The 24,491-nt window shown below is 45.8% G+C and overlaps 1 long non-coding RNA gene across 1 annotated transcript; it reads right to left on the reverse strand.

Annotated features, from left to right (window-relative positions):
• Positions 1 to 812: 812 nt before the first annotated feature.
• LOC120991360 lies at positions 813 to 15,291 on the reverse strand. Its single transcript, XR_005776639.1, has 3 exons — positions 15,281 to 15,291; positions 12,099 to 12,109; positions 813 to 932 (listed from the first exon to the last, which is right to left on the reverse strand). It is a non-coding gene; the product is annotated as an uncharacterized LOC120991360 (long non-coding RNA).
• Between the last annotated feature and the right edge of the window lie 9,200 nt (positions 15,292 to 24,491).

Below are 24,491 nucleotides of genomic sequence, written 5' to 3' on the forward strand. Positions count from 1 at the left end.
TTGTCCGTTTTAGGCATTGTTATAATGGATCCGAAAAAAAAGATGGCATACGGATGTCATCCTTTTTTTTTAGCGGATCCGCAATTTACGGACCGCAAAACACATACAATCGTGTGCATGTAGCCTAAGGGTCCATTCACATGTCCGTAGTGTATTGCGGATCCGCAATGCACCCGCAATTGCGGACAAGAATAGGACATGAGCGAATTATTGGTGACCCTTCCGGGCCCTATCAACTATTCTTCCCCTGTAATACCTCCATCCTTTACCCTTTAACCTCCCCCTTACCAATAAGACACAGAGACTTGAGTCGGATTTAAATCGGCCACAGCAGCCGTTATTTATTAAACAAAAATACAAATAAGTTAACAATGAATTACCCCAGACGAGGGAGGTCCTAGAAGCCCCAACATGTATAAATCCAGAACAACCACCAACTGGACAATCCACCTTGCCTCCAGCCGTAAACACCCAGCTCGGAGCCACCAACTGATGGATGCCCTCACCGATTAACTGAGTGCCCAATCCTGAGAGTCCAGCCCCACCATTGAGGCCCTCTCATTTTCAAGCACCAACCCATTCCACCAGCTCCGAGGACCTCCCCCCGCCTCGACTGCCGCGACATACATAACAAACAACCCTCACCATTACCCCATACCTATGGAACCCCTACCACTACCACTGCTACCTCCCCAACACCTACTCAAAGGGAGGGTGGGCGGGCGCTTCTTCCACTAACTCTAAAATGGCCCCCTGGCTACACCCCCTTAAATAATCTCCCCCCTAACTCCACCTTCACTATCCCGCCCCCACCGCTTCCCGCCTCACATTAACCCTACCTCTACCAGGCCCCTGGCACCAAATTCGTCATGAAGGCCTACCCTTATGGTAAACCTATAGTCCGGCCTTACTTGAGCAAATTGTTGGTGACCCTTCTGGGCCCTATCAACTATTCTTCCCCTGTAATACCTCAAACCTTTACCCTTTAACCTCCCCCTTACCAATAAGACACAGAGACTTGAGTCGGATTTAAATCGGCCACAGCAGCCATTATTTATTAAACAAAAATACAAATAAGTTAACAATGAATTACCCCAGACGAGGGAGGTCCTAGAAGCCCCAACATGTATACATCCAGAACAACCACCAACTGGACAATCCACCTTGCCTCCAGCCGTAAACACCCAGCTCAGAGCCACCAACTGATGGATGCCCTCACCTATTAACCCAATAGTGCCCAATCCTGAGAGTCCAGCCCCACCATTGAGGCCCTCTCATTCTCAAGCACCAACCCATTCCACCAGCTCCGAGGACCTCCCCCCGCCAACAACGCGCAACTTGACCACTCAAACCTCATGATTGTGCGTTCCTCCACATCTCCAGAGCCCTCTCGATTCCACCCTGTATTCCTAGGGACCACAGATCAATCCCAACCGCATTAAGGTGAACGCCATCCGCTCTCCAAAACCCCCCAAGGCCTGACTCAAGATCCACATGCCTAACCGCCACCGCCCCACTCTTAGCCACAAACCGTCCAATCGCCCTGTTCACCTTAATACGAGCCCTGTTCACCCCTTCAACAGACCGCGCCTACTGCCACGTTTTTCTAGGCACAATATCCGACCACACAGTTATCATTTTAGGGAACAATGACCAAAGCAGTAAGAGATCAAATTTGATATCCCTGATCAATTCTCTTGCCGGTCTCTCCCCCAAATCATTGCCCCCAACATGGAGCACTAAAATTTCTGGAGCTCTGTCTAACCTCACAAACCAATGAACCTCCCTCAGCACACTGCCCTAGAACATACCTCTAGATCCTAGCCACTTTACAACCTCGACATCCCTGCCAAACCCTAATTGACGTCCGTTCTCCCGAACATCCGCCCTCAACGCCCCCCAGAAAACAAACGAGTGTCCAATAATCCAAACTAGCACCGGACTGGAGCCTGCAATAAAACGCAAACAAAAGAAACACATTACTATCACGGTCACCAACACTCCTTACAAACCACCCAAACGCACATATGACCGGAACCTGATAGATTCCCAACGCCCTATCCTTTTAATAACTTCGTTACTTAACCCCAACCTAGCTGCCTCAGTTGCTGCCCAATCCTGAAGGAGTGTCCCGTGAAATCTACTGGGTCCACCCCCGCCCCTACCAGACATTTTTTGAACACCGCCACAAATTGAAATCTGGAAAGAAATGATCCATCACCGTGCCTCAGCAGCGGGCCATCATAAAAAAACACCCCCTCCCTATACACCCTCAAACATCTAACTGGACACAACAAGCACTCTGGGACTGAAAAAAGAGTAACATACCGCCCCTTCCCCTCCATATCCGTTTTAGACATCCGCAGCCGGACCACCCCCCTGTCCTGAAGCAAATCAACATCCTCCCCACACAAACCCCCCGCAACCCTGACGCTCTTAGACACCAATTCCCCCAAATGGAAAGCCCCAAAAAAGGCTAAAGAAAAAGCCAACTGAAACAAGCTAACCTCCCCCGCGGAATTACAAACCAACTCGACCTGTCCACCAATCCTCAACAGCAAAGAGAACGACACTGGCCTTCTACGATCCTCCGTCCGCTGCCCCCTCCTCCAACCCTTCAATACCTGCCTCACCAAAAAGGTCTTCGTAACATCAGCCATGCCCCGTAACTTGAAACCAAATGCAAGACCAGCTACACACTTGTTCAACTGCGCCACCGACCAACCCTGCTCCTTACCCTGCCCCAAGAACAACAATAAAGGTATCTCCCCCTCATCTACCCCCATCCCCAAAACTGAACACCACTGCTCCCATTCCCTCCAAGCCTTCCCATACGCAGCCCAAGAACCCTCGCTCAATGACGCCCGCAAAAATCCCGCTACAGTACCTCCAATAGTCCCCACAGCACTCCAGGCCTTCCGCTTCCACCTCCGGAGCCAACTGCGGAAATCGCTCCCACTGCAAACGAGAAAGAGCATCCGCAATGTTGTTAGAAGCCCCGAGCACATGAACTGCTACCACCCATGCATTAAATGATAAACAAAGCAACACAAGATGCTGCAACAAGCGAACCACGGGTGGAGACAAAGCCGTCAAACCATTAATCGCCTGCACCACCCCCATGTTATCGCAATGAAACCTCACCTTCTTGTCCCTAAATCTATCCCCCCACAACACCATTGCAAGAACTATGGGAAAAAGCTCAAGGAGACACAAATTCCTGACCCACCCCCGCTCCACCCAAGACTCCGGCCAACGAGCCGCACACCACTGGCCATGACAATAAGCCCCAAACCCCACCCCGCCAGCTGCATCTGTAAATAATTCAAAGTCAAAACTATCCACCACCTCGCCCATCATTAACGTTCTACCATTAAAATCCCTCAAAAAACCAAACCAAACCTCCAAATCCCTTTTTAACTCCCGCCCCAACCTAATAAAATGATGTGGTGCGACCACCCCCGCCGTAGCCGCCGCCAACCGACGACAAAACACTCGGCCCATAGGCATGATCCTACACGCGAAGTTCAATTTCCCTAAAAGAGACTGCAGATCCCGCAACTGAACCTTCGCCGACTGTCTCACCCTCTCGACTCCCGCCCGCAAATCAACCACTTTATCCTCCAGAAGCCGACATTCCATCCTTTCCGTATCAATTACAATACCCCAAAAACTTAATTCCGTCGCCGGGCCGACAGTCTTCTCCACAGCTAACGGCACCCCAAACTGCGCAAAAACCGACTGCAACGTAGCCAACAAAAGAGAACAAACCCGCGAGCCCGCCGGTCCCAAACACAAAAAATCATCCAAGTAATGGATAATGGATGAACATCCGGCCGCATCCACCACCACCCATTCCAAGAATGAACTAAATGCCTCAAAGTACGCACATGACACGGAATAACCCATAGGCAGACATCTGTCCACAAAATACCCCCTATCCCAAAAGCAACCCAACAAATGTAAACTATCCGGGTGGACCGGGAGTAACCGAAAAGCCACCTCAATGTCTGCCTTCAACAAGGTCCCAGGCCCCAGCTTCTTAACCCATGCCACAGCCGCATCAAATGACGTATAGACCACCGAACAAATGTCCGGATCTATACCATCATTGACCGACGCCCCCTTCGGAAAAGACAAATGATGTATAAGCCGAAACTTGTTCGGCTCTTTTTTAGGCACTAGTCCCAGCGGCAACACCCTCAAGCCAGCTAACGGCACTCCCTCAAATGGCCCATCCATCCTGCCCAAGGCAACCTCCTTTGCCAACTTTTCGGAGACTACCTCCGGAAACTCCAAAGCCGATCGCAAATTTCTTTGCGGTACAACCACAGGCAATGGGTTCGACGGAATACGAAAACCCACGTTTTAACTATTCCGCCGCCTCACGCCTGGGATACCTATTTAAGTACCACTCCATCCTTTCACCCGAAACGGAGTCCGACCCTTTTGCAGCCGAGTCTGACCCCCTGTGTTTACCGCCTCTGAAGCATCGGTTAGCCCCGTGGGTACCCCCGCAAATTGTGCACTCATGCTTGAACTTGCATTTTGCGCCAAACCTGCAGCTCCCCTCATTAAAGAGGAAACACAAACCTCTTGCTGACGCTGCAGACACCGTAGACTGACCTGGTGCCCCTCCCGCATCCCCCCGAAAGGACTGCCCCTGCCGCCCCGGTGCAGTCACCCGCAACCATAAACTGATATCTAATGGTCCCACCGAATATTAGGCCTAACCGCCTTCCTCTGTCTGAATTGCTCGTCGTACCTAAGCCACCCAGTACCACCATATACCCTGTATGCCTCCCCAATCGCATCCAGATAGCAAAACAAGGCTGAGCAACACTCAGGCATCTTTTCCCCAATGACACTTGCCAAGATCGCAAACGCTTGCAACCAATTGGCAAACGTACGCGGTATGAGTCTATGTCGGCGCTTTTCATCGTCCTCCTTTTTCCCCTCACCCCCTCGTTCCCTATCCAGATTAAACTGCTCCAAGGGGAGAAGCGATAAAATTTCGACATACTCCCCCCGCCATATCCGCTCCCGAACATCCTGCTTTAAGTGCGCCGCCAACGGCCCCTCAAAACACACATACACCTCACCCTTCGCCGCGTCGCTAGCCTTAGGCCTCTCTTCCTCGCCCCCCACCTGCGTCTGAACCGACACCGATCTTACACCCCGAGACTGCCCGTCCCCAGGCGCCCCCCCTAAACCCCCACCGACCCCCCCATGCCGGTAACGGAGACGAACCTGCCACCCCCAAACCTGAAACCCAACCCGCCAAACTCGTGAAAAACTGCCCCAAACCCCCCACTATTTCCCCGTGACCTCCCCCAGCCCCCACACCCCCCGGGCTACTAATCAAATTCTGTAAAGCACCCCACATGTTCTCACCTGGCTGCCTGGGCGCTGTGAACCCATCAGCCGCTGATCCTGACTCCAGACGAATGGACCTCACCGCCGACTCCACGGATGTTCCCGCTGTGCTGGATCCGCACGACGTCTGCACCAAAGCAGCGTCCATGCTGGGTGCGCTCTCAAATTCTTCATCCCTCACAGACTCCTCCTGCAGACCCAGGCCAGAAGACACCTGCCCATGATCCCTTGGAGCCCTGCGCCCTCTAGTGGCCACTACCGGCACAGGCTCCGTCCTCCCGCTGCACACTCTCCCACGACGAGCGGACGTTCCTGCCACTAGGGGGAGCAAGGAACCCGCCGACCCAGCTTCAGATCCCACACTGGGTGCAGGTGAAGGCAGGGAAGATGTGGCCCTGCCTCCTTCTGGGCTCCGCTGCGCACCCGGATTCCTCCCACTTCTAGAGGACGGGGACAAGATGCTCCCACTATCCCCTGCATGTGGAGGGTCCCTAGGGAGGCTCCTGCGCCTGCGCCGAGCCCTGGGGGTCTCACTGGGGCTAAGGCACGCCGGCGGCCGGACCCGCCGCGGCCGTTGTGCAGATGGCGACGGGCCAGCTATACCCGCCGTCTCCCCCTGAAGCACACCAGCCAGCTGCTCCTTTAACCACTCCGGTCCACAGGCCTCCCCAGCCGCCCACAACCGCTCCAGCATCTCCTCAACTGCCTGCATGGTAGGTGCTTCTCCGCTTTTTCCACTAACTCTAAAATGGCCCCCTGGCTACACCCCCTTAAATAATCTCCCCCCTAACTCCACCTTCACTATTCCGCCCCCACCGCTTCCCGCCTCACATTAACAGTACCTCTACCAGGCCCCTGGCACCAAATTCGTCATGAAGGCCTACCCTTATGGTAAACCTATAGTCCGGCCTAACTTGTTCTATTTTTTTCCAGAGCTGCGGACCAGAAGATCGGGAAATGTGTTCTCCGAATCCATTCCTGCCCCATTGAGAATGAATGGGTCCACACCCGTTCCGGATATTGCGGAACAAATGCGGTCCCATTCCACGGACGTGTGAATGAACCCTTAGGTAGAGAGTGTGAATGGCAAAAAACTTTTATTTCTATACCAAAACCATTGAAGGAAGCTCTGTGCAAAACTAGTCAGTGTCCACCCTTTTTTATATTGATGACCTTTAATGGTATATTCTGTGAGACAGTGACAGGTCTCATACAGTTTAGAGGCATAGAAGGGGTGGATAGTACGGTCCACACCCTTATTCCACCACAGATGAGACAAGTTGGAGGCACTCAAGGGCTTATAAACAACCCTCAGTGTATCAGGAGGGAGAGACTTGAAAGCAGAGGCCTGGGAAGGCTCTGTAAGTGTGGTCTTAGCCAGGCTAGGCTGAGGGACCACGAGGCTGGGAGATAGCCTAGAGTTGGGGGATGAAGCGACACCTGGGAGGGTCGCAGAGCCATAGTCAGGCGGACTACTGATGTCACAGCCAGACAGCTGAGAAGCTCTGACAGATCCTCCTCCTTGAATTTCTTTGTTTTGGTTGAGTTCCTCATCTCGTTAGTCTATCTCAGCTGTCATGCAGTTGGACACTGATTGCTGCCCTTTAAGTTCCTCCCCAGAATGCAGTAGTGTGCGGCTTATACAACTTCCTGGAGTGTGTGTGCATGCTGTTCCTAGTTCTCAGTCCACAGTCGTCTGCAAGATAAGTGCTGTTTATGTATTTATGATTTTCTGTTTTCTGGATCCAGGTGACCCTGACTCCCTCCGTGTCTGTGTAGGGAGCCGGTGGTCGTATCCCCTCACTATTGTAGGGTCTTCAGGTGTAAGATAGTTGAGGTACGTGGATATGCGTCCATCCACCTTTGGGGTGGTCGCATAGGCTGAGCAATAAGGGAGAGCGGCAGGTCTCATTCAGGGGTCTCCCTTTTTTTCCTTAGTTGTGGATCCAGTGAGTCATTGTTTATATTGTATTGTCTTGTTTCCTGTACACCATCCGTGACAACTGAGCCTTAATCCCCCACAGGAGACATTGGACTTGAGACCGTGTGTGAACTGTGCTCTGTACAGCCAGGAGGCTGATGGACATTGGGCTGGGAAAGCCACACCTGAGACAATGTGTGAACGCTGCTCTGTAGGCAAGTCAGGAAGTCAAGTTAATGTATTAGGTAGTGCCCAGACGGGCAGGCTTTTATTTTGTATTGTTTATGTTTGTGCTTGGGCCACAACAAAGCACAGTTTGGACATGAAAATCCGTTGTCTGTGAAGATATCTGTGAGCGTGACCCCAGTGAAAGAGAGCTACCCCTCACAATTGACACATGGCAGATTAATTTCAGAAATATCTGGGATTGTCCATTGTGATGAAATCAATGCTCTTGCTAAGAAAACAACAATATTCAGATGAATGGAACTTAATATTGTCAGCTAATTATGAAAATATCCAAAGCCGATTTTTAAATCTTCCATACTTTTACAGTATACCGATATTGTGATGAGTCCGTGAAGGATTCCTGTTTGGTCTGTGTGTCCATTTTTTGCTCTCTGTGTGTCATCCGTATTCCATGTACTTGGCTAGGCTGAAAATTTGTTACCAGAGTATCTCTTACCAGTAGTCTGTGAAAACCATGAACAAACATGGATGGCACGTGTGTTGTGTCTGTGGTTTTCACAGACCCATAGAATATGGGTCTGTGAAATGGTGTCACCATGGACCCACGGTCTGTGGAAAACACACAATAAAGTCAGTGGATACATGAGCAGTCTGTGGAGACCACAGATAGCATGCATCCTCAGTCCACTGACATGTGAAAGTGAACGTATCATATCATAAAGGGAAAGTTTAATATCAGTTTTGCAGGAATCAGCATTGCCATATTTTGCACCAGATCGATTAAATGTTGCAAAATGTTTAATAAATTTGGTGCACCTTTAAAACTTCTATCTGGAGAGACTCCACTTACTCCACTTTCTAAGCCAGGCTTTTCCTGGAGTAAGATTGTGACAATTTTTTAAAAAAAGCCACAGTTGATAATGTGGCTTAGACCATCTCAACAGGCTAAGGCTACTTTCACACCTGCGTTCGGGTGTCCGCTCGTGAGCTCCGTTTGAAGGGGCTCACAAGCAGCCCCGAACGCAACCGTCCAGCCCTAATGCATTCTCAGTGGACGCGGATCCGCTCAGAATGCATCAGTCTGGCGGCGTTCAGCCTCCGCTCCGCTCAGCGAGCGGACACCTGAACGCTGCTTGCATCGTTCGGGTGTCCGCCTGGCCGTGCGGAGGCAAGCGGATCCGTCCAGACTTACAATGTAAGTCAATGGGGACGGATCCGCTTGAAGATGACACAATATGGCTCAATCTTCAAACTGATCCGTCCCCCATTGACTTTCAATGTAAAGTCTGGACGGATCCGTTCAGGCTACTTTCACACTTAGTTTTTTTTTTTAACTATAATGCAGACGGATCCGTTCTGAACGGATACAAACGTCTGCATTATAGGAGCGGATCCGTCTGAGCAGACATCAGACGGACCCGCTCTGAACGCTAGTGTGAAAGTAGCCTGCCTAACCATGTTCATCTTTCAAACTGAAGTGGGTGATGTAAAAGTGCAAAATGCTGCAAAATGTTTGCACAAAGACCGAGAGGTTGAAAAACACCTATTTGTGACTTTTTGAAGCCAGAAATCTGGAATGCTGGGCTTGATAAATACCCTCTATATCTCTTCTCCAGCTAACAAAGGCAAAGATGACATCACAATGTAACAAGCTGGCATTCATTTGGTTTTATAGGAAGTGATCCACAGATATAATAACGATGCAGTGACCAACTTAAATACTTCAGTCTGTCCTTGGCCCATATGTTCCAAGTTAAATCCCAACTATAGCCTTTTTTAGGACGTTTTAGCAGCAATTGGATGGCAACATGTACAGCACACAGCACGTAGTGTGTCATTGCCGGACATATTTACTGCCTTTCACTCATCAGTCTTGGCAACAGTTTGTCACACTGCAGGAAGCCTATTCTGTATGCTCCATAAATGTCAGAAGGCTCTGCGCAGTGAAGTATCCTCAGTCTTCCTAATGTAGCTGGAAGCTATAAAATATGATGATTCACACATATGTAGGATTAACAAATACCATGGGAACGAGAGTAATCTTACACATGGAAAAAGAACAATAGGCAGGAAAAAAGAGCAACTGATGCTGAAGTAAGACAAGCGTGTTCAACAGGTGTTTCCTTGTGGTATACAGGATCAGCAATATTTCAGATTACATCCGACCAGACTGCTCTTCAGAGAGTTATTAACAATAGCAGCAGAGGAACCTCCAAGTCAATAAAGACATGTCAGCAAAAGCCGCTTGATCATGGGACACTTCACTTAAGGCTTGATCGGTGTTCCATAATGTGTAATATTGGGCTAAGATCATGGATTTATACAAGAAGGAAGGACAAGTGGAATGGAAAATATTGACTGTATACAGAAAAAGAATCATATAGAGTACATAAATGGTCAAATGTACATTATACCATTAAGGGCCTGTTCACACAGCGGTTTATGCGGACACTGCGCCAAAAGTCCAGTAGACTCCTTATGATGTCTACCTTCCAATGTTTTCAATAGGAGGCAGTGATGTAGGTGCACGGCTGGAGGTTTCAAGCCACAACTGCATCAAGAAAAGATGCAGTGTTCCACTCGTGTACGTGGGTACTGCAAAGTTGTTATATTATACACTCACCTAAAGAATTATTAGGAACACCTGTTCTATTTCTCATTAATGCAATTATCTAGTCAACCAATCACATGGCAGTTGCTTCAATGCATTTAGGGGGGTGGTCCTGGTCAAGACAATCTCCTGAACTCCAAACTGAATGTCAGAATAGGAAAGAAAGGTGATTTAAGCAATTTTGAGCGTGGCATGGTTGTTGGTGCCAGACGGGCCAGTCTGAGTATTTCACAATCTGCTCAGTTACTGGGATTTTCACCCACAAACATTTCTGGGGTTTACAAAGAATGGTGTGAAAAGGGAAAAACATCCAGTATGCGGCAGTCCTGTGGGCAAAAATGCCTTGTGGATGCTAGAGGTCAGAGGAGAATGGGCCGACTGATTCAAGCTGATAGAAGAGCAACGTTGACTGAAATAACCACTCGTTACAACCGAGGTATGCAGCAAAGCATTTGTGAAGCCACAACATGCACAACCTTGAAGCGGATGGGCTACAACAGCAGAAGACCCCACCGGGTACCACTCATCTCCACTACAAATAGGAAAAAGAGGCTACAATTTGCACGAGCTCACCAAAATTGGACAGTTGAAGACTGGAAAAATGTTGCCTGGTCTGATGAGTCTCGATTTCTGTTGAGACATTCAAATGGTAGAGTCCAAATTTGGCGTAAACAAAATGAGAACATGTATCCATCATGCCTTGTTACCACTGGGTAAGCTGGTGGTGGTGGTGTAATGGTGTGGGGGATATTTTCTGGGCACACTTTAGGCCCCTTAGTGCCAACTGGGCATCGTTTAAATGTTGTTTCTGACCATGTCCATCCCTTCATGACCACCATGTACCCATCCTCTGATGGCTACTTCCAGCAGGATAATGCACCATGTCACAAAGCTCGAATCATTTTAAATTGGTTTCTTGAACATGACAATGAGTTCACTGTACTAAAATGGCCCCCACAGTCACCAGATCTCAACCCAATAGAGCATCTTTGGGATGTGGTGGAATGGGAGCTTCGTGCCCTGGATGTGCATCCCTCAAATCTCCATCAACTTCAAGATGCTATCCTATCAATATGGGCCAACATTTCTAAAGAATGCTATAAGCACCTTGTGGAATCAATGCCACGTAGAATTAAGGCAGTTCTGAAGGCAAAAGGGGGTCCAACACCATATTAGTATGGTGTTCCTAATAATTCTTTAGGTGAGTGTATGTTATATTATGCTGTATTGCACCCTTATGTAAAATCCCTGTTAACAGGATAGCACTAATATATATATATATATATATATATATATATATATATAGCTTAGTTCAGGCCTGGTCTTGTAGTAGTAGTAGTTGTAGGAGTGAGAGTGCAGTTGCTAGCAGTGTTAGTGGAAGTCAGCTCAAGTGAGAAGGAGTGGATAAAATCACAAAGGACAATAGCCATTTTACCAGGCTTTAACCCCTTAAGGACACATGACGTACCGGTACGTCATGTGTTGTTCCGATCACTGCTGCCCGGCCGGCTGTGATTGGAACAAGGTGCCTGCTCAAATCATTGAGCAGGCACCTCGGCTAAATGCGCGGGGGGGTCCCGTGACCCCCCCCCCATGTCAGCAATCGCAACAAACCGCAGGTCAATTCAGACCTGCGGTTTGCTGCGCTTTCTGCAGTTTCTGATCCCCGCGGTCCCTGACCACGGGGATCAGAAACTTTAGTATTCCTAAAATATATATGTTTCACCCCCCCCTTCACCCCTGAATGATTTTATCCCGGTGGGAGGTGCAGGGGGGGTTGTGGGCGGCTGCGGGCGGTGCCGGGCGGTGCGGGAGGCGGGCGGTGCGGCAGGCGGGATCGCGATCCCCCACCTGCCTCCCCTTGAAAAATCGTTGGTGGCCAGTGGGTATACCAGGGTGTCAGCACATTTCTATAAACGGCTGACATCTGTGATGCGATGTCAGCCGTTTAACCCTTTCCATACCGCGGTCCGTACGGACCGCTGTATGGAAAAGGTTAACAGCTCAGGGAGCTCCCTCCCTCTCCCATCGGGGGGCTGCTGTGCCTTTGCAGCCCCCAGATGGAGAGGGAGAGAGCCCCCAGACAGCCCCCAGACAGTCACCCTCCTTACCCTTCCCCGTCTGCGCAGTTGTGGCTACAATTGAGCAGACGGGGAAGGTTCCCATGGCAACAGGACGCCTTCTCAGGCATCCTGCTGTCCATGGTGCTGAACAGATCTGTGCTAAAGGCATAGATCTGTTCAGACAAAGTGTAAGTAAAATACAGTACAAAACACTATATGGTGTACTGTACTGTATTATACAGACACCAGACCCACTAGATCTTCAAGAACCAAGTGGGTCTGGGTAAAAAAAAAAGTGAAAAAAAGTGAAAAAAAAGTAAAAATCAAAACACATTTATCACTGATTAAAAATGAAAAAATAAAACTCCCTACACATGTTTGGTATCGCCGCGTCCATAATGACCTGATCTATAAAACGGTCATGTTACTTCACCCAAACGGTGAACGCCATAAAAAATAAAAATAAAAAACTATGATGAAATTGAAATTTTGCCCACCTTACTTCCCAAAAAAGGTAATAAAAGTGATCAAAAAAGTCGCATGTACGCCAAAATTGTAACAATCAAACCGTCATCTCATCCCGCAAAAATCATATCCTATCCAAGATAATCGCCCAAAAACTGAAAAACTATGGCTCTTAGACTATGGAAACACTAAAACATGATTTTCTTTGTTTCAAAAATGAAATCATTGTGTAAAACTTACATAAATAAAAAAATTTTATAATTATTAGGTTTCGCCGCATCCGTATCGATCGGCTCTATAAAAATATCACATGACCTAACCCCTCAGATGACCACCGTAAAAAAAAAAAAACGGTGTGAAAAAAGCTATTTTTTGTCATCTTATGTCACAAAAAGTGTAATAGCAAGCGATCAAAAAATCATATGCACCCCAAAATAGTGCCAATCAAACAGTCATCTCATCCCTCAAAAAATGAGACCCTACTTAAGATACTCGCCCAAAAACTGAAAAAACTATGGCTCTTAGACTATGGAGACACTAAAACTTTTTTTTTGTTTTAAAAATGAAATCATTGTGTAAAACTTACATAAATCAAAAAATTGTATACATATTAGGTATCGCCGTGTCCGTGACAACCTGCTCTATAAAATTACCACATGATCTAACCTGTCAGATGAATGTTGTAAATAACAAAATAAAAAGGGTGCCAAAAAAGCAATTTCTTGTTACCTTGCCGCACAAAAAGTGTAATATAGAGCAACCAAAAATCATATGTACCATAAACTAGTACCAACAAAACTGCCACCCTATCCCGTAGTTTCTAAAATGGGGTCACTTTTTTGGAGTTTCTACTCTAGGGGTGCATCAGGGGGGCTTCAAATGGGACATGGTGTCAAAAAAAACAGTCCAGCAAAATCTGCCTTCCAAAAACCGTATGGCATTCCTTTCCTTCTGCGCCCTGCCGTGTGCCCGTACAGCAGTTTACGACCACATATGGGGTGTTTCTGTAAACTACAGAATCAGGGCCATAAATTATGAGTTTTGTTTGGCTGGTTAACCCTTGCTTTGTAACTGGAAAAAAAAAATTAAATGGAAAATCTGCAAAAAAAGTGAAATTTTGAACTTGTATCTCTATTTTCCATTAAATCTTGTGCAACACCTAAAGGGTTAACAAAGTTTGTAAAATCAGTTTTAAATACCTTGAGGGGTGTAATTTCTTAAATGGGGTCACTTTTATGGAGTTTCTACTCTAGGGGTGCATCAGGGGGGCTTCAAATGGGACATGGTGTAAATAAACCAGTCCAGCAAAATCTGCCTTCCAAAAACCAAACGGCGCACCTTTCACTCTACGCCCCGCTGTGTGGCCGTACAGTAGTTTACGGACACATATGGGGTGTTTCTGTAAACAGCAGAGTCAGGGCAATAAAGATACAGTCTTGTTTGGCTGTTAACCCTTGCTTTGTTAGTGGAAAAAATGGGTTAAAATGGAAAAATAGGCAAAAAAAGGAAATTCTCAAATTTCATCCCCATTTGCCAATAACTCTTGTGCAACACCTAAAGGGTTAACAAAGTTTGTAAAATCAGTTTTGAATACCTTGAGGGGTGTAGTTTATAGAATGGGGTCATTTTTGGGTGGTTTCTATTATGTAAGCCTCGCAAAGTGACTTCAGAGCTGTAGTGGTCCCTAAAAATTGGGTTTTTTTGCTTCTAAACTTCTAAGCCTTGTAACATCCCCAAAAAATAAAATATCATTCCCAAAATAATTCAAACATGAAGTAGACATATGGGGAATGTAAAGTCATCACAATTTTTGGGGGTATTACTATGTATTACAGAAGTAGAGAAACTGAAACTTTGAAATTTGCAAATTTATCCACATTTTTGGTAAATTAGGTATTTTTTTATGCAAAAAAAATAAAAAATTTTGACTTAATTTTACCAGTGTCATGAAGTACAATATGTGACGAAAAAACTATCTCAGAATGGCCTGGATAAGTCAAAGCATTTCAAAGTTATCACCACTTAAAGTGACACTGGTCAGATTTGCAAAAAATGGCCTGTCCTTAAGGTGAAATAAGGCTGTGTCCTTAAGGGGTTAAAGACCTTTGGATTCAAGGTGAAGGATTTATTAGCTACCGACAGCCTCACCATTAATAAGCTGGAGAAAAAGGACCAGATTCAGGACTAAATACCAGTGCGTACACAATCTCCTACCATAGCCTGAGATATAGCCACATATATAGCCTGTTAACTGGAATTACAGTATTCAACCTCCATATACATGAGAGACTGTTTATATCTGGATGTAAATTGCTGTCAAAACCCTGCTTACAGTAAAGTTCTGAGTTGGATTTGAACCCTGTCTCATTCTTCCATCTCTATACTACAACCACTCATCATTTTGCACCACCAAGGTGCTGGCGTCACGATTCTACCTAATTCAGGGGCCCAGACGCACAAACACCCAGAAATCCAATCACCATCAAGGGCACCTCAGTCAGCAGCTGGCCGATGTCCCCTGTAGAAGAGTGTACCCCGGAGAATTTGGTGCTATTCTTGTAATGACCGACGTCACGCACAGGGAGGAAAACAGGGAAAGCCCTGCCCAAGGGAGAGGGAAAGGTGGTGACCCCTAACTCACCTTGCGGCTGGCACCTGACTGCCCTGACGTCCCTAGACGGGTTCCTCACCCGTGCGGCGATCACGTGCCTAAACCCTGGCTTTCCCTAATATGAGCCCTGGATAGTGAACAGGCCGGTGGGATCGCTAGTCCACACCACTATCACTAAGAGGGAAACACCAGGGAGAGGACAGACAAAACATACAAACACATACACCCAGGTGGGCGACCACAATAAACCAAAAAGGTCCAACAGGGATCCGGAGGGTAGCGTTCTGGACCAACTACCAGCGAACGCAGCAACACAGCTCCAGAAGGTCAGAATAGATGTCCAGGCAGGAAGCTCTATCTCTGGCAACCAGAGAAGTGTGAGAGAGGAATATAAGGAGGTCTGGGAGTGCTGGACAAGGAACAGCTGAGGAGAAGGAGCTACGGATCCCTGAGTGAGCCAAAAGGGTTTGCTAAGCAAACCCAGAAAGCTACCATAAGGAAAACAGCCCTATCTTAAATAGAGCGTGCAGCCAACCGCTGCGACTTCCTGACCCCGGGTATAACGGAGTCAGGCGTGGTCCTCGACACCCTCGTGACAATTCTCCCCTCCATTGCAGCCCGGCCCAGGGAGCGTCAAAACTGTGAGTAAAGAACTAACAGTTATTATTCCTCGGTACAATGTCACCTCACAAGTTATTCCCCTGTGGCCGGTGCATTGCAAAGACACGTGTCTTCTTGGCACATGGTCTGAAAGGACATCGGTGGGTATCCGTTTGTGGTTTAGCTTCACTTGACATAGCTAGACTGTGAATGGGTCAATAGCATTCAAAGTGAACAACCATGACAGATATCCTAGCAGTTTCTGACAGCGGTGGGTTTTGACAAAATCACATATTGGTATTGTACAAAAATTTATAAAATGCAAAAAAAAAAAAGCTACATATATTTGGTATCCCCAAAATTGTACCAACCAAGAAAATAACACATTATTTCTGCTGGTGAGGGGCAAGGGGTGCATTTAAAAGTCTACTATGGGGCCAGGCTTTTCTAGTTACTCCCCTGCGTGCACTCCAGATAGTCTATGCAAAACTCATAAGATGTTCTGTCCACGTGTGCAAAATTTAATTCAGCTAATCCTTAGTTATATGTTCCTGGGTGACAAATAGAAATGAGCAAAGCTTCACCATTTTTGCAACTCCGACCATCTGGTTGAATTTGACACCAAATGGTTAACTGACAAATACAAAAAATACATATGAATATGTTTGCCTTTGTGACCTCAATATTCGACCCATAGAAATCTACTTTAAAGGGGTTTTCTAGCTATTAGTGGTCCACTCCTGATATGTCAATTAGTATAACATTGGGGGTCTGGTTAATCGCCCACACATGATATACATGCATCAAGCATCTCCAGAATGGTCACTGGATACATTATATACAGTACATAGGGATATGTGTGCATTTATTACACTTGCCTATAGCCAGGCATGGGATTCAGCCAGTTTCCTCAGGTTCTCCAGATCCAGCTGTTAAAATTACAGTCGGATCAGAGAAAGTGTTATAGGCTGAATCCCGATCTGGCGCTCTGGCGGCATCAGCTGGAAATGACCGCTTCCATTCCATAGTTTAGCTCCTTAGACTTTAAAAAAATTGGGTGGTATGTGTGTGTAGTGTATATATGGTGTATTTATGTATGTGTACCATATATATGGTGTATTTATGTGTGTTGCATATATACTGTATGGTGTATGTATATGTAAACATGTGTCATGACGCCGCATGTTCACCGCTGAGTAGGGAACCTGTTAGAAATTTGAATCCCACCCCTGCCAATATGGAGTACCAATAGTGGATAAGCTCATGTGTGAAAGTCTATCTTCTGAGAATGAGGAAATAGCTACTCTGAATGTACCACAAATGAAAGCATATTAGATAGCTGCATGTGCAGAGCATCAATATTACACTACTTGATCAGAAAACACATCAGAAAACACACCACAGATGGAAAAAATGCCACTGCGGAGCTCAAAATTATTGGCCTGATCCTTGATCTGGGTAAAAGGGCCCTTATGAAACGGCTGAGCTCTGTACATATACAGTACCACATTTGGCAGCTTAGCAGCCCCTTACCTTCTTCAATTTTCAAGTAAGTAGTGAATTGCTCCCCGAAGCTGCATTCAATCAGAGAATGCATCAGCGCTCAGTGATAGGAAGCAAGAGAAAAGATTCAAAACGGAGTCATTTTTTATGCCAAAAAAAGGTGTTGAAAATGAATCAAATGGGCCTGCCATTCCAGCCCAAGCCATGCCTCCTTTTTTCGCCACCTCAGAAACGTGATGTGAGCGGGGAAAAGTGACAGATTTGTCTGCAAATCCACTTTGCTACCAAATCTGCGACAAAAGTACGGCAAAATGTGGTGTACTTCCCATAATAAATAACCCCCTTAGTGTTTATGCAGAGTGTGCTACAGCGGTGGCCTGTGGCCAATGTTTACCTTATCAGTCCCAGATTTCTAAATCCCAGCAGACTCACCTCCTGCTCTGTCCCTCCACATAGGATCTGTCCCTCCTGCTTGTGTGTCTGTGAAAGTTCTCATTTATCCAGGTCATGGTATATCTGTAAAGAATAAATCAAGGCAACTGGACTTACCGTAGATTTCTTGGACTTACTATAGTTTTCAAGAAATCTACAGTAAGTCCAGTTGCCTTTATTTATTCTTTACAGATATCTCCTGCTTTCCCTCTGGGTCTTAAAGGCTCAGGCGTACCCTAATCTACATCTGCTCCATCCTCTGGCTGGCTGCCTTGAGATACTGAAGGCATCTTCCCTGTGGGAGGGTGTATGAGCAATAGGTTTTCTAGTTTGCTGATATCCTGAAAAGGTATTTTGTTTCCTGTTGTCTGCCCATGTACTGACTTTCTGCCCATTTCCTTGATATTGTCCTTCTGCTGCCTGATCTGACCTGTGTCTGACCTCCGTATTTTTTCTTCCCTGGCGGCCCTGACCACAGACTGTTTACTGGATGGCTCGTGCCCTGACTGCCCTGACCTCTGCCTGTCCCTAACTACAGTTTTGTCTGATCCTTCTGTATTCAGTGCTGGTGTCTCTGACCCATACAAATTACATAATATAAAGTGGTCTCAAAAAGCAGGAAATTGATATAAATGTTTATTTGATATAGTCAACTACATCCACACATTTTGCTATCTGGTGTAGGATGTCTATGTGGCACTTGTGGTCCGCCGCGGACATCCTCCATTGTATGCATTTCTTGCTGGGGATTGCCATTAGCAACGGACCACAAGTGCAGGATTTGCTCCCCCGGTTATAAATGCACAACTGCATATGGATTTGAGCATTTTCCTGCTTTTTGAGACCACGTTATATTATGTAATTTATATATGTATGTCTGGAGGTGTATAAACTCCAAATTTGAATGTGCCTGATTTTCATCTATAGGCAGCATTCTGTGCACCAGTAAGGCCTGCATCTTATCAGTCAGCTCTGGGTGGGACTAAAAGCTTCCTCCCTCACACTGGAGGCAACTGGGAGCTGTTTGCTGTGAATCGGACCTTACGCTTCTGTAATTTGCCCACTGGCCCCTGGTACTGCCCATATGGCACAGTAGGTTAGCGTTAGGTTCCGTGCCACCTGAGATACCTTGATGTGGTGCGCGGGCTCCGGTATGTCCTTCATATAAGGATATATTGGCTAAAGTCTCTCATTTTTAACATCAGTGTGAGGGTTTAGTCATATTTTATTGATTGCATCCACCACAGTAGTGCACCTATTCTTCTAAATGTCTCTGACCTCTGTGGGTAAGCTGTGGGTACAGAGACTACTTCAAGAGGTAACGGCTTGGTGGTTTCCTTTCACAACTTCCAGACCCCTATACAGAGGTTAATCGGTGAAGACCAAGGGATTACCAGGATAACACCCCTAGAGGTAGCCCCAAGTCAAATCTGTTGGTTAGCACAGTGGTTCCTTACCCACTGCTCATAACAAAGTGGTCTTCCAGAAAGTTTCACAGCAGAATGGGCCCTCTTTATTTTAGCAGTTGATATTTTCTTTAGAAAAGTTTTGGTTGTAAAAACGTCCCCACTCTGGTTTTATCCTCATCTTCTCAGATATAAAGCCCTGTTAGAGAATATTGTAACTCCAGTATAATGCCTAGTAATGACCACATATCATACAAACCTAACGCATTCATATCAGCCTTTGTGAAACTTAAGAGGAAAATGCAAAGATTTATAGTTTGGCTCTATGAGGTAACAAATCATGGTGCTAGCATTATTAAAAATACTTGAATCTGACACTTACTGTATATTAATCCCAAACGTCTACCGGAAAACTCATCCCCTGTGAATGAGAAATAAACTTGTGGTAAATTGGGAAAGAACTGCAATGAAATCCTATCAGTACCTGTCAGTAAAATAACAACAATAGAAAACACAGCACGCCCCGATCCTGATGCTCGGAATAATGAAATGCATAACAATATATCACTCGCACTCTGCATTATTGCTTCCAACATAGGACTGATTATTTGTGTGAAGAAGGGCAGAAAAGTCATTTGTGACTACAGAAATTGCTCAGTGATAAGTAAAATCTTTCTGTAATGAGGACATTTCTATGAAATGTTTGTTGATTTTGGCATCTCGGGGAAGGTGAAAGATGATGAGGCCTTTGTTTCAAACTGATTTGTTATTTGCAAACTTATTAAAATGGTAATTATGTAATGGGGAAAATGAGTGGTCACCGCAACTCATATTGTTTCATTATCATACATTGTAAAAGATGTATGTAAAAAAAACAACATTATTTTATTAAAAAATACGGTGATAGAAAAAGGTCGGTCAATGACAGACTCTGCTCACACATTAGCGAGCTGAAGATCAGTATAAAGGAGCCTTCACATGTTGCAGATTTTGTTGCAGAAAATTATCTGCGACTGAAAGTCTGTTGCATTCATGTGAATGGGGTTGTTTTGGTGGGAAGCACATGGGTTTCTGGAAGCCCCATTAAGGTGAATGGAAAAGATTTTCACTTGCAGAAACTTTTTTGCAAAAAAAATCTGTCAAGTGTGAAGGCAACCTGATCTGAAACAAACCAGTGGTTTGTTTTAAGGGCAGTTCATGTCTGGAAACCACATTTCAGACAAGACGTCTTGATGGATTGACATTGTGGTGACAGCAAAGAAGAGGAAAAGCAGTTTGGTAGAAGTCATGCCATACTTGTCTCCAATGGGCACTATTCATCAGCTCTTTTAGGCTCTGTTCACGTCTGCATTGTGGCTTATATCCATAGCTGCCTTTGAACAGGGTCCATTTGGGTTCCAACATGGTTTCCATCTTTGCATGTAAAGATCATACACTGAACCCTTTGTAAAGTGCAATGTCTTATCCTAGGCTATCTCAGTGATGGAAAATCAAGCATCATTTTCTTGAACAGCCAACAGCATGCAGGTAGAATATGTCTTCCCTGGCATATCACATACTACCACCCAACCCTCTTGTGCTTTTGGGTCTCCAAGGTCACCTATTGGCCATAATAGTAGAGCTATCAGACAAGGGCGTAGCTATAGAGGAAGCAGGGGAGGCAGCTGCTACCAGGCCCAAGCTCACAAGGGGCCCGCCCGGCAGTAGGACTGAAAGAGTTTATTGTCAGGGCCCCCTCAACAGTATTATACAATGACATTATATACAGTGACATGACATACAGTATATACATGTAAGAAATGGATGGAGAGGCGTTCAAAAATTTTCTGCGGGGCCCAGTCAGTTCCAGTGACGCCACTGCTACCAGACATAATAAATAGAAGGATATCATGAAATTATAGCTAGCATCAGTCTACCCCAACATTTCCGTTTTACACCTAGTCTATCACAGATACATTGGGTTATATGATGTATGGTGCCACTATGGGTACTAATTTAAAGGAAATGTAACTAAAAGCAGATACATGCTGCGTACATTTTATTTTCATAGCAGCAACCACATTACATGTGTTTATATTATTTATATATTAGGCCTCATGCACACGGTCGTTGCCCGGCCGTGGCTGTATTACGGCCCACAAACAGCGGGTACCGGCCGTGTGCTCCCCGCATCATGGAATACGGACCCATTCACTTGAATGGGTCCGCAATCCAGAGCTGCGGTGCAGGATGGAGGCACGGAACCCCACGGAAGCACTATGGAGTGCTTCCGTGGTGTTTCTGTCCGTGCCTCCGCACCTAAAAAAAATAGAACATGTTCTATTTTTTGGCGGTGCGGATGGATCACAGACCCATTCAAGTTGAATGGGTCACGATCCGTCCCGGCCGCCGCACGGATGTTGCCCATGCATTGGGGATGGCAAATTACATGAGGCCTTATATTGTTATATTTATCATAGATTTCCCTCTTCTTTTATTACTCCCATACTGTGACATCACTGTGCATTTTCACTATACACAATATGAGAGTATTTTATTGCTGTGACATCATTTACCTTAATCAGATATAGTTAAAGCGCTGTATCCATCATCGTGTGCTAAATGACTATTGCGTACATTATCATTGTACTGTGACATCACTGGTTTTATTGACTGTGGCATCAATTTATTTGCTGTCATCTCTGTACTATGACATTACTGTGCATTAAAGGGGTTTTCCCATGAGAAAATATTCTAGTTTTCAAACCAGCACCTGGATCTGAATACTTTTGTAATTGCATGTAATTAAAAACAGAGTATAGCCACTGAGTTATTCATCAAAATGTATCTGTATAATGCCACCTGCTGTTTTTTTTTTTATGTATATGTCCACCTCACTGAGGTGGTTGCACATGCTCTGTTCCATTCTTCAACTGCCAGCAGCCATATCTACTGTTAGAAGCTGTGACAGTCAGGGCTCATGCACACAACCAATGTCGTATCGTGGGTTGCAATCACCCGGGAGAAGCCGATTATTGTGCCCCCCAAACCTGTCCACACTCCCCTTAGTGTCCTGAAGCCTATGAAGCATAACAGAGGGGACAAGAGCCATAGGCTTCCATCGCCCTAATTTTACTGCCTGGCGCCCCCTGCAATTTGGCGCCTGGGCCAACGTTCCCCCACACACACACACTACGCCACTGCACACGACCTTTGGCTTTTTTGCTGTCTGCAAATTGCGGATCCGCAAAACATGGATACCGGCCGTGTACATTCTGCATCGATGGCCAGCCCCTAATAGAACAGTCCTATCCATGTCCATAATGCGGACAAAAATAGGACATGTTCTATAGTTTTGTAGGCACGGAACAGATGTGCGGATATGGACAGCACACGTGTTCTGTACGTGTCTTTTGCGGCCCCATTAAAGTGAAAGGCAAAAAAAAAATGCAGATCAGATGCAGACCAAAAATACATTTGTGTGCATGAGCCCTTACAGGGAGAAAGCATGACCCTGAGAAAGGACACACCGGCTAAGCTGCTAGTCTGACAGAAATCTAGGAGAGTAACTGTAATAATGAATGGGGGGAGGACTGGATTCCTCTAGGGTACAGGTCTAGTTATAGCTTTGTTAGAAAGCGATTGTCATGTACCATATGATGTCTGATTTTCATTTTTCACATTAATCATGAGGTAACCCCTTTAGCAGCAAATTCAGAAAAGCGATAAAACCGCAGACTAAAAAACTTCAGACAAGCGATATAAAACTTGTGTGTGCTCTGCCACTGAAATCATGGAGCGCATTAGACTATTTGCTGTCCATTTTTTTCATAGACCCATTCACTTGAATGGCCAAGCCTAACATGAAAACGTAACTACTAAAGTAGTGCATGCTGCAATTTCCTCTGTATGGACAGATGGTCAGTGTGCAAAATTGGACATTTAATTGGCCCATTGAATATAACGGGTCAGTATTCAGTTTGTGTGCTGTCCGTTCTACATGCTAAAAACAATCCTAAAGGAAGCCGGGTCCAGCTTTTTAAAAGCTAACCCCAGCAATCGGCTTTTAAAAGAGGGTTTTCTAAATCAGATAATCCCTTTAAGCATATTTTTAACTTTGAACCTTTTCCCTCCTAGAAACATAGAAACATAGAATGTGTCGGCAGATAAGAACCATTTGGCCCATCTAGTCTGCCCAATATACTGAATACTATGAATAGCCCCTGGACCTCCAGCTGGACCAGGTGCTTGCTTTTTAGCTGACCTTGCAGTGAATAGCTTCTCACAGTATTTTTGTATAGACTACATTTGTACAACTTCATCATATCACCTTAAAGGGGTTATCCCATGACTAAAGTAAACAATGAAAATCAGATATCATATAGTACATGACAATCTCTTTCTAACAACACTAGAACCAGCCCTGTACCTCACATGTATCCAGAGATCTCCCCATTAATTGCTCTGCTAGATTTATATCAAGCTGACAGCTTGTCACCGCCAGCTCTCTGAGAAGGTCTGACAGACGTTCTTCTGTACCTCTTGCATGATGTTCTTTGTTTTGGTTTCACTTTCTCATCTCCTTTCCTTCTCCCAGCTATCATCTATTTACACTGATTGCCTCCCTTTATATTCCCTCCCATACTGCCTCACTTTGTGGTTTATACTTCTTCCTGGATGAGTTGTTCACTGCTGGATGCTCCTTCTCCTGATTCCTCAGATAAGTCTGTTTCCTTTATTTGTGTTTACTTGCTGGCTTGATTGTAGGTGACCCTGACTCCGTCCGTATTAAGTGCAGGGAGTCGGTGGTCGTGTCCCCTCACTAATATAGGGTTTTCAGGTGTCAGATAGTATAAGGTACGTGGACATGCAATCCTCTACCATAAGGATCTTTGTATGGGCTTAGCAGTCAGGGAGAGCTCTAGGGGTTTTATAGGGCTCACCCATAATCTCCTTAGTTTGGGATCAAGCCAATCGGATGTTTAGTATATAAGTTCCAGCTTTCTGCAACACCATCCGTGACATTATAAACCGCCCTAACCGTCTTAAGCATGGAACCGGTTTCAGCCTTGATTGACCGCATGCAGGGTCTTTCACTGGAGGTAGCAGATCTCCGTAAAACTGTGTCTCAGTTTCAGATGACCGGTTCTGCTTGCGTTCATGGAGTTTGTTCCGAGCCTAAGATCTCGCTTCCGGATACGTTCTCCGGGTGTAGTGAGAATTTTGTTCGCTTTAGAGAGGCTTGCAAACTCCATTTTCGCCTACTTCCCCATTCCTCTGGTGATGAGGAGCAGAGGGTGGGGATCATCATCTCGCTGCTCAGGGATAACGCTCA

Source organism: Bufo bufo, chromosome 2, assembly GCF_905171765.1.
Source record: "Bufo bufo chromosome 2, aBufBuf1.1, whole genome shotgun sequence".
NCBI classification, from domain to species: Eukaryota; Metazoa; Chordata; class Amphibia; order Anura; family Bufonidae; genus Bufo; species Bufo bufo.